The sequence below is a fragment of the Notamacropus eugenii genome, chromosome 2 (assembly GCF_028372415.1).
Source record: "Notamacropus eugenii isolate mMacEug1 chromosome 2, mMacEug1.pri_v2, whole genome shotgun sequence".
Taxonomy (NCBI): Eukaryota; Metazoa; Chordata; class Mammalia; order Diprotodontia; family Macropodidae; genus Notamacropus; species Notamacropus eugenii.
In genome coordinates, this window is record NC_092873.1 from 196196859 (window position 1) to 196206592 (window position 9734).

Here is a 9734-nt window from a genome sequence, read left to right on the forward strand (position 1 = left end):
AAGCAATAAGCACTGATTAGGAGAGAGACAATGTAGAATACCCCCAAAACAGTGTGGGTTGGGAAAAATTTAGAGCAAAACAGAGGACATTCTGCCTATTTTATTTTTACCAAATTTTTGCCATACACAAGTATTTTTGATGTTTAACTTTCTATTTAACATTTCAGAGCCAAAAATTGCTAGCTTGGCATTTTCTTATGTAGTCCCTTTTCAGATCACATGGAATACAATTTGGAAAATGCTGGTCTAAGTGAATGAGCTTTTATTTATAAACCACTCACTGAAGTCATTGAAGGAAAGATATTCTAAATACAGGTCATGCTTATCAAGTTTCCTTTGATTTTGCCATAAGAGTATCTTCTGAAAATGCTGTTAGAAGAAATTGGGAAAAATCAATTTGTGTCTTGTGGCTTTGCTGTGCTGCTCCCCAAAGACATGTAACTGCCTCTTGGTGGTCTCTAGACAAAGGGAGTAGGATCAGAAGTTTTGACCTTCCTTTTCAGGGTTTCCTTAGGGACTTGGGGGGTTGGAGTGGGGTTTGGAGAGAACTTGGCTGACTGTTGTGAACCGTAGCAACTTTCACTGTGCAGTTTTAAATCTTCATTCAATTCTGTGATGAATGATCCTCTCCTTTACCTTCTCCACCCCCAACCATCTGACCCACATTTAACTTTGTTTTCTGAAACAAGAAACCTTGAGTACAAGGGATTTGAATCTTGGAAATCTTTCATGCTTATTCCATTTCTTTTTGCAGAACTTGGTGTCTTATGAAAATGGGAACTGCCTGACACCCTATTAACTAACTGGAGCCAGTAGCAAGCTTTGATTGGCTGTATTCATCCACAGTTCCTGGTCCTCACTTGTGTTTTTGGAGGAAATTGCATGAATGATTTCAATTACCAGAACTTCCCTGTTGCTTTAGGAAACTTCTGTAGAGGACTTTAGGACTCTTCTACATCTCAGTTTGTTGTCACAGAGGCTAATAAAAGGTGTTTCAAAACTCAGTGTAACTTGCAAAAAACTATTTTAACTTTAGGAAGTTTTCTTCAATTGATAATAAATGAAATGAAGATTAAACCCTACTGTGTCTAAAAGGAACATTAGCTTGTTCACTTTATAGTATTGGTAGTATGGTTTAAAACTACCTGAAATTTCTTTTTTTTTTTCTCATACAATATGCAATCAGACAAATTTGGATTACTTATCATTCATTTTGCAATCTTTTATTAAGTATCTGCTGCATTCAGCAAAGGAGATAATAATGTGAGCATGGGGTTAACTGAATGAATCAAACTACTCCATTCAGAGTAACTACCTTAATCAGGTAAGAACACCTCTCCTGAGTCATAGTCAGAGATATTTAAAATAGGTTTAAACAGCCCTAAATCAGTTTGGAAGGAGTGAAAGCCAGCGGGTGAAACAAAATGCTATACAGGGAGTATATTGGGATTTATTGAAGAAACTCAGGTCTGTGTGGTTTATATGAAACACAGCTAGCCAGTTCAGATATTTTCATTTTGATGGCTACTTGGCCTGGAGGAAAGGTTAGCTCTATACTGAACTAGTATCACTTAGACTGGGGAGAGAAAAAGAAACTCTATCTATTCCCTGCTACCCCTCAGAGGAAGACTTTGAGCCTCAGAAGATAGGAAGATTTTGGATTTTCCATAGATTTTTTTGCAATGTCCCCAGAATAGCTGACTGCAGTGTGTTCATCAGGAACTAGAGGGAAATAGAAACATTGAGGAAAAAGAACTTTGGAGCTCTACAAGAAGCCAAGAAGAAAGTGATATTATATTGAAGGTGAATATTAGTACTCAGATGAAAATAATGTCTAATCAGGAATTGTGAGAACACCACTTTGCTACATGAGCAATGTAAGTTGAGTCTATTTTCCTCTGGAATATGTATGTATTTGTGGAAGTGTATTTCACAGACTTCGGAGGGTGGGAGTGGGTTGTACTAATTATTCTTACTGTACCATCTCAGTAATCACTTTTTTTTGTTTAATAATTATTTTATTTGTTTTCATTGTTCTATAATCACTTCCATATATCTTAGACTTTTGCCCTCCCTACCTCTCCTTCCCCCTCTCTCCATACTCCCTCCCTGAGATGGTTTGCAATCTTATATAGATTCTACACATACATTCCTTTTAAATACAATTTTACCATAGTCATGTTGAATAGAAGAATTAAAATGAATGGAAGGAACCATAAAAACAAAACAAAACATAACATAACACAAAAGAAAATGGTCTACTTCATTCTGCAATCCAATTCCATAGTTCTTTTTCTGGATGTGGAATCAGTAATTACTCTTAACAAAAAGTTGTCTTATTGACTAATTGATATTAATTAATAATCATATTGGGGCAAACTGATGGGGGTGTGTTTGTGAGCTATAGTGCTAGAGAAACTATCCTTACCCCCTTAGCATTACATCTAGAAAGTGAGTGGAGAAGTAAGATGCCCTCTGGGGATCTGACTTGTCAGTGGAGTCAGGTTTGGGTGAGTAAACAAAGAGCTGTGCTATACTACCATGAATAAGGAATCATTCCTGTCCTCAAATAGCTTACAATCTCATGATGAAATTCCCTTCTTGAGCATAAACTCACATCCTTTCATTTTTCCCACTATCTCATTGGTCTCAAACTTATTTCTCATCTTTCAGTTCCTCTACTGCTCCCTGTTCTCCCAGTTTATTATACCTGCACTACCTCCCATTTACTCTTTTCAACATTTAGATCCTGTGCTTGACAAGATCAACTCTATACTATACCATACCATACCATACTGTATCATACCATACCGTACCATATCGTACCATACCATACCATACTGTACTATGCGATACTAATACTATACAAGGTCAACTATATACTATAGTAAACAAATAGTAAATGATTATTAGTTAATACCAATTAGCCAAATATACTGTCTTTCCTTCTTGAGTCCTTGTCTCCTTATCCTGTGGAGTCAAATCCCAAATCTTTCCCCATGTTAACAATTACCACTTGGAGGAAGTCATAAAATGGCACTAAGCTAGTGCTCATATCAAATCATGTTGACCAAATAGGCTCTGATTGTTGTGTGGCAATCATTTAATTGTTCCCTGATTAATTTAGTTACATTCAGCACTATGGATATTCAGGATCTTTTCTTTTGTTCTCAACCTCCCTATGGCGCTTTTTTTGCAGCCTTTCAAGGGATAATTATTTTTGTTTGTTTTTACTATTTTACTCAGAGATTTGAGAACATAAGCTATGAGTTCTCCCTAATTCCACCACCCACTATCCTCTTCTCCTCTGTTTCAGTCTCTGATAAAGAGATAATCCTCTTGGTACCAATTGGTACATATGGAATAAAATAATAAATAAATGGGTAAATATGGAATAATCTCTTTGATCCCATCCCTTCAATCTCATCACAGAGATGGCTTATTTTTCTTACCTTCAGTTTTTCTTCTTTCTCTATCGTTTCTCACCATATAAAATCAGATCTCTTTTACTCTTAAAAATAAAAAGCCTTCAATGAATCTTGCTATCACTTCAAGATCTGTCTAGTCTATTTTTTCTTTTCATGGCCCAAATCCTAGAAAATGTAGTAGACTCTCTACTTCCATTTACTCATTTCTCAATGCTGACAATATATGGTTTATGTTGCCATCACTGACTGAACCTACTCTTTCCAAAGTTACCAATGGTGCTTTAAGTGGCGATCCAATAGACTTTTCATAGTCTTCTTTGTTCTTGATTTCTCTGTATCTTTGGATACTATTGCCCAAAGGGGCAGCTAAATGGCACAGTGGACAGAGTGCTGTTATTGGAGTCAGGAAGACCTGAGTACAAAGACAGTTTCAGGTACTCACTACTTGTGTGACCCTGGGCAAGTTATTTAATCTCTGTTTGCCTCAATTTCCTCATCTGTAAGATGAGGGCAATAACAGTACCTACTTCAAAAGAGTGTTATGAGGATTAAATGAGATATTTGTAAAGTACTTAGCACAATGCCTAGAACATAGTAGGCAAGATATAAATGCTTATTCCCTTCCCCTCCCTTGGAAACCACACCTCTTCCCTGCTATTCTTTCTTCCATTTTGCTTTAATGACACTGCTTTCTCATAGTTTTCCTCATACCTGTGTGGCTGCCTCTGCTCAGTTTCCTCATCAACTGTCACCCATTTCCTGCTCCCTGGTCACAGATTTCCCCTAATGTCTTGCGCTTTCTTCTTTTCTCTATGTAAGAATGATGGGGTTTATTAAGCCAATCACCCAACCAATGCTCCACTTTGAAGTATTTGATAAGACTCTACATTCCTGTGTGAACACTTTCATGAAGCCAGTCAATGAGAGATGTGAACTAAAATGTATGTGAAGAACCCATATCAGATTACATGCCATCTTGGGGAGGGAAGGGGAGAAAATTTAAAACTTTTGGAAGTGATTGTTGAAAACTGAAAACAAATTAATTATAAAAAAAGAGAATCCATTTTGAAAATCCAATCAATCCATCAAAGGCCTTAGACTAAATATAAAAAGTCTTTGATCAGTTTAGAAATCCTTGAAAGTCATTGGATGAAATGGAATGATTTTGCACAGGATGCATGCACAGGATGGTTGAAGAGAATTGATTGTGCTTTGTGGATCTTTATATGAAATAGCAAGTCAGTCTTGAAACTGGAATTCAAGTGAATGAGAAAGGAGAGGAGGAAAACATCCCAGCCAAGTTTCTGAGAAGAATCGTTTTGGGGAGTGGAAGAGAAGAACCTTGACTGGCTGCAAACTTAGAAGATTTGGACTTTTTTTGATGTCTTATAAATGGCCTTAGAACATCAGGGATCAGGGGCAAACTAGATATACTGAGGAAAGGTAGCATTGAGACTCCACTAGGGGCCCAAGAGTGGTAGATACACTAAGCTTAAAGGAAATTTCATGAGTAATACATGAATGGGAAGAAAGAACTTCTAGCAACTAGGAATTGCTTTTGTCACTTGAGCTTTCTAAGACTGAGGCCATATTTCCTAGGGATCTCCATTATTTATGGAAAAATATGTTGCAGAATTTTGGAGAGGTGATTTCTACCAACTGTGTATATTCTATCACCTTAGTAAACAGATCTTTTAAAAAGCTAATTAAGTCTGACTAATTGATACGGACTGATAACTATGGGGGGAAGGATACTGTAGCCCATGGGCTATAGTATTAGAAAACCACCCTCAAGGTCATCTATAATCCTGAAGGGAGAAATCACAGCTGACAAATGGGAGAGGAGGAGCAGATCCTGTTGGCTTTCCACATAAATACCTCATTGTTCTTCCTCCAAACTTCCTTCTCTTATAGCTGTGTTGAGGATGCCATGATGATGATTATGATGCCATGATGATGATGATGATGATGATAAATGATATCTATGTAATGTTCTGAGGTTTCAAATCACTTACACATACTGTCTAATTTTATCCTCACCACAACACTGGGAGTTAGGTGTTATTGTTATCTTCATTTTATACGTGAGAAAACTGAAACAAACAAATGTTAAGTGACTTGCTTAGGTTCACACAGCTAGCAAAAGTTTGAAGTCATGTTAGAGCTCAGATCTTTCTGACTTCAGGCATAGCACTCTATCCATTCTATAACCTAGCAGCCACTGTCCTTTAAATCACTGAAGTCTGCAACTTTGGAATCATCTTTGATTCTTTCATCCTTCCTTTTTCCCTATATCAATTGACTGTGGGATCTTTTCTAGTCAATTGTTTGTTACATCTGTTTGCTTTTCTCCATCCACTACTGTAGATGTGGATCTCACCACCTTTCTCTTGGACTAATATAGGGAGGCTAATTGGTCTTTTTTTTCCTCAGTCTCCCCTTATTAAATCACTTGCTTAATTAGCTCAGGACTATGATATCACATAACCTCCTCAACCTGGTATTTGAAGATCTCCACAACTTGAGTCTAACCTACATCGCTTTTCACTCCCCTACAAGCCCTCCAGCTAGAGTGATCCACTAGTTGTTACATGAATTTGGTATTTTATTTCCTATTTCTGTGTCATTTTTCATACTTTTACTCGTTCACTATGCCTATAAGACCTTTCCTTCTTTTTTCTTTCTCACAGTGTCCTTATTTTCCTTAAAGGAACCAAATTCCAGTCAAACTGTTCAGGATCCCAGTTGTTAGTTTTCTCTTTGGCCTCAGTTACCTTCTACTTACTTATCTACATCACCCAGAGCCATATATATCTTGCCTTAGGCCCAGATGGCTCCAGAGGAGAGAATGAGGCTGGTGACTTGGTACAGTCCTCCCTCAAATCCAATTCACTGCAAGTCATGGCATCACCTTCCTCGTTTCATAGTCCTCTTCAAGAATGAAGGGCAATCAACAAGAAACCTTAGCTTATCTACACACACACACACACACACACACACGCACACACACACACACACACACACACACACACACACACACACACACACACATACACTTCCATCCCTAGAGAAAAGTATGTTCTAAAGAGAAGCGGGGTCTTCTTTCCCTTTCTTTCATCATCTAGCACTGTGCTTTGGAATAGTAGGTACTTAATAGTGTTTGTTAAATTGAAATCAATAAATGTTTTGATAAGAAAAAGGAGTGGATAACAATCAATTTTTGTTTATTTGTTTGGCTCTAGATCTGTAATCTGATTGTTATAAAGTACTTTGAGGAAGTCTACTACAAACCAGCAATTGTTTTGAAACTTATTTTCTTTAAAATTGCTTGGGGAACTGAGAAGTTTCTGGACTGGCACAGAAAGTTACAGTCAGTATTAGAAGCAATATTTGAGCCCATGCCTTTTTATTTCTATCCATTATAGTACACTGCAGCTCAGGAAAGCATGAAAGTTTTTTTAATGCCTAGAAATGCAGCACAATCGTATCTTGTTTTTTCATATGAAATATAAAGTACGTTCCCTCTCACTCCTCCCCAGTTATAACCCTCTCAAACTATTCAGAAGAAAATGACAGCTACTCTATGCTAAATTTGGTCAACTATTATCCTAAACCAAGTATGTTATATTTCTAACCTTTAGCATTTCAAGCAGTCATGACTACATAGGGATGGATTCTCTCTCATTGATTCAGCTGGCATCTCATCATGTTTTAGTAGACTATTGTTGTGCGTTGGTATGTCAGAAACAAATTCATTACCTGGTGAGTTCTGAAGAGCTCCCCCAAACTTAACTGAGTTCTGTCTCTAGGCAATGAGCCTATATTCAAGACTTTCCAACTCGGACCAATACTAGTGTAGCCTTTGAATACTCATTCATCTCTTTATGAAAATGAGGCATCCCAATAATACATGAGTAAACTCTTGTCCTAAGTAAGCTGCCTGCATCAGACCTTAAATTGACAATTGGAGCTTGTTTCTGTGGGAGCTCTGCATATTATGATAGTAAGTCCTTTGCAGCAAAGTGAGACTCCCCAGATCGACGTGATGTGTGTTGGTATTATAGGGATCTTAAAGGCTTGCAAGCCATAGATTGTTGTCTTGCACCAATTTTCTTCATGATCAGTAGAAATTTAAGGCATGTGTGAGAGGCAGAAAGATCTGATTTAAGCTCATGAGATTTTGGTGAAAGCTCTAGAAGCTCATTATCTTCTGTGATGTGTTGTGGTTTATGTCATTATCCAGCAAAGTAAAATTGGAGGCTCTGTATGAGTGCCTTTTCCCCCAAGCCTCTGTAAGTGCGTCTCCTAATTGAAGACTCAAAGTCATTTGAAGAATTGCTGGAATGTTCTGGGAAACACACACACACACACACACATACACACACACACACGCGCACACACACACACACACACACACACACACACACACACACACACACACTCTCATCTTCCCTGAGCTCTAGCTTATCATACAAAATAGCTGATATCTAGTTTCCATTCAAAATGGGTCATTGCTGCCATAATTAAAAAGTATTTGTTAGGAACATTGAATGCATTCTGAGGAAATAAGACTGATTGCTTCCCAGAATAAAAAAAGAGTTTAATTTTTTTTTCTATTTGCTCATTTTGAGGTAATGTTATTACATTATGACATGGAAAACCAAAGGGGAGAAAGCCCTTTGGCCCATTGTAAAACTAGAACAATCAATTCATAGTATGTCAATTCACACTCCATTTACATGTTGAAGATTGTATAAAGTCTGAATTAAGCATTTGGTGCCAACTTCTGCCCACAGATAAACAATGTCAGCAATGTTTCTTTTTAAGAAGTTGCTATTCATTGCACTATTGTTTGCCTGGTTAGAAAGACTGATGTATGACCAGCAGTCATATGCATTGACTAGGTCTTTGTCTGTCTTGGGAGCAGTCCCTGCAGTCACTGCCTGAATCATTTGCCATTGCATTCAGCAGAACTTGCTTCTGCACTGGGTATGACAGAATGATTTTTCCTCAAATTAAATCATTCTATCTTCAGTTATTGCACATTAGTGATTCTGTGGACCTGGGGCACTTCCAGGTAATTGACACCTGGGTTATTATATATCTTCAACACATTACTCTTTTCAAATTTTCTTTTCACAATGATAACAGCTAACATTTATAAAGTACACTAAGGTTTACAAAGAACTTATATTATCTTATGATCTTCACAATAATTCTGTGAGAGAGGTGCTATTATTATCCCATTTTTCAGATAAGGAAACATAATCTTAGTTTATAACATAGGTTCAAAGACAAAAATAAAAATTCATATTTTTCCTTTAAAATAGAGCATGATAGAAATTCATAAAATCACAGTTTTAGAGTTAGTGGAGCCTTGAAAGTCTCTCAAGCCATTCAAAAATTTTAAGCCAAAGAGAAAATAATTTGACATAACTTTTAGCTTTGAACTTGTGGTTACTCTTTACCTATTCTCTCATTAGATATGTAAAGACATAGGGCTGTATTTTAGATTTTTATTCCTAGCTTCTCTAAAGCACTTTAGACTGTGACACTTGTTTGTCCGCCACAGTTCCAGTTTCCTCAGAGACATATTTTGTGTCTTTTTCACATTTATTTTTGGATAGGGGGCGGGTATTCTTTTCTGACATATTTAGTATGGGTGATGTTGGCAAAATCAAAACTATCTCAATCTAAACTGAATTTTTCTTATAGACTGAGGTTGAGGAGCCATAGAAGGTTATATGCCTGAGGTGACTTATTGCTCAATTTTAAGTTACTTGAGGGTAAATCTTGCAGTGATTTCAGCTTAGATCCTAATTGCAAGTTGCAAGTTGATGGCACTCTTCAAAGATGTATTCAATGGGAAGAGATTTGAACAGGTTGAGGAACATGAAGATTCTTTTATTTTTTTTATTTAACTTTTAACATTTATTTTCACAACATTTTGGGTTACAAATTTTCTCCCCTTTCATCCCCTCCCCCCCCAAGACCCAAGCATTCTAATTGCCCCTGTGATCAATCTGCTCTCTCTTCTATCCTCCCTCCCTGCCCTTGTCTCCGTCTTCTCTTTTGTCCTGTAGGGCCAGATAGCTTTCTTTACCCCTTAACCTGTATTTCTTATTTCCTAGTGGTAAGAACATTACAGTTGATCCTAACACTTTGAGTTCCAACTTCTTTAGCTCCCTCCCTCTCCACCCCTTCCCTTTGGAAAGCAAGCAATTCAATATAGGCCAAATCTGTGTAGTTTTGCAAATGATTTCCATACTAGTTGTGTTGTATAGGACTAACTATATTTCCCTCCAT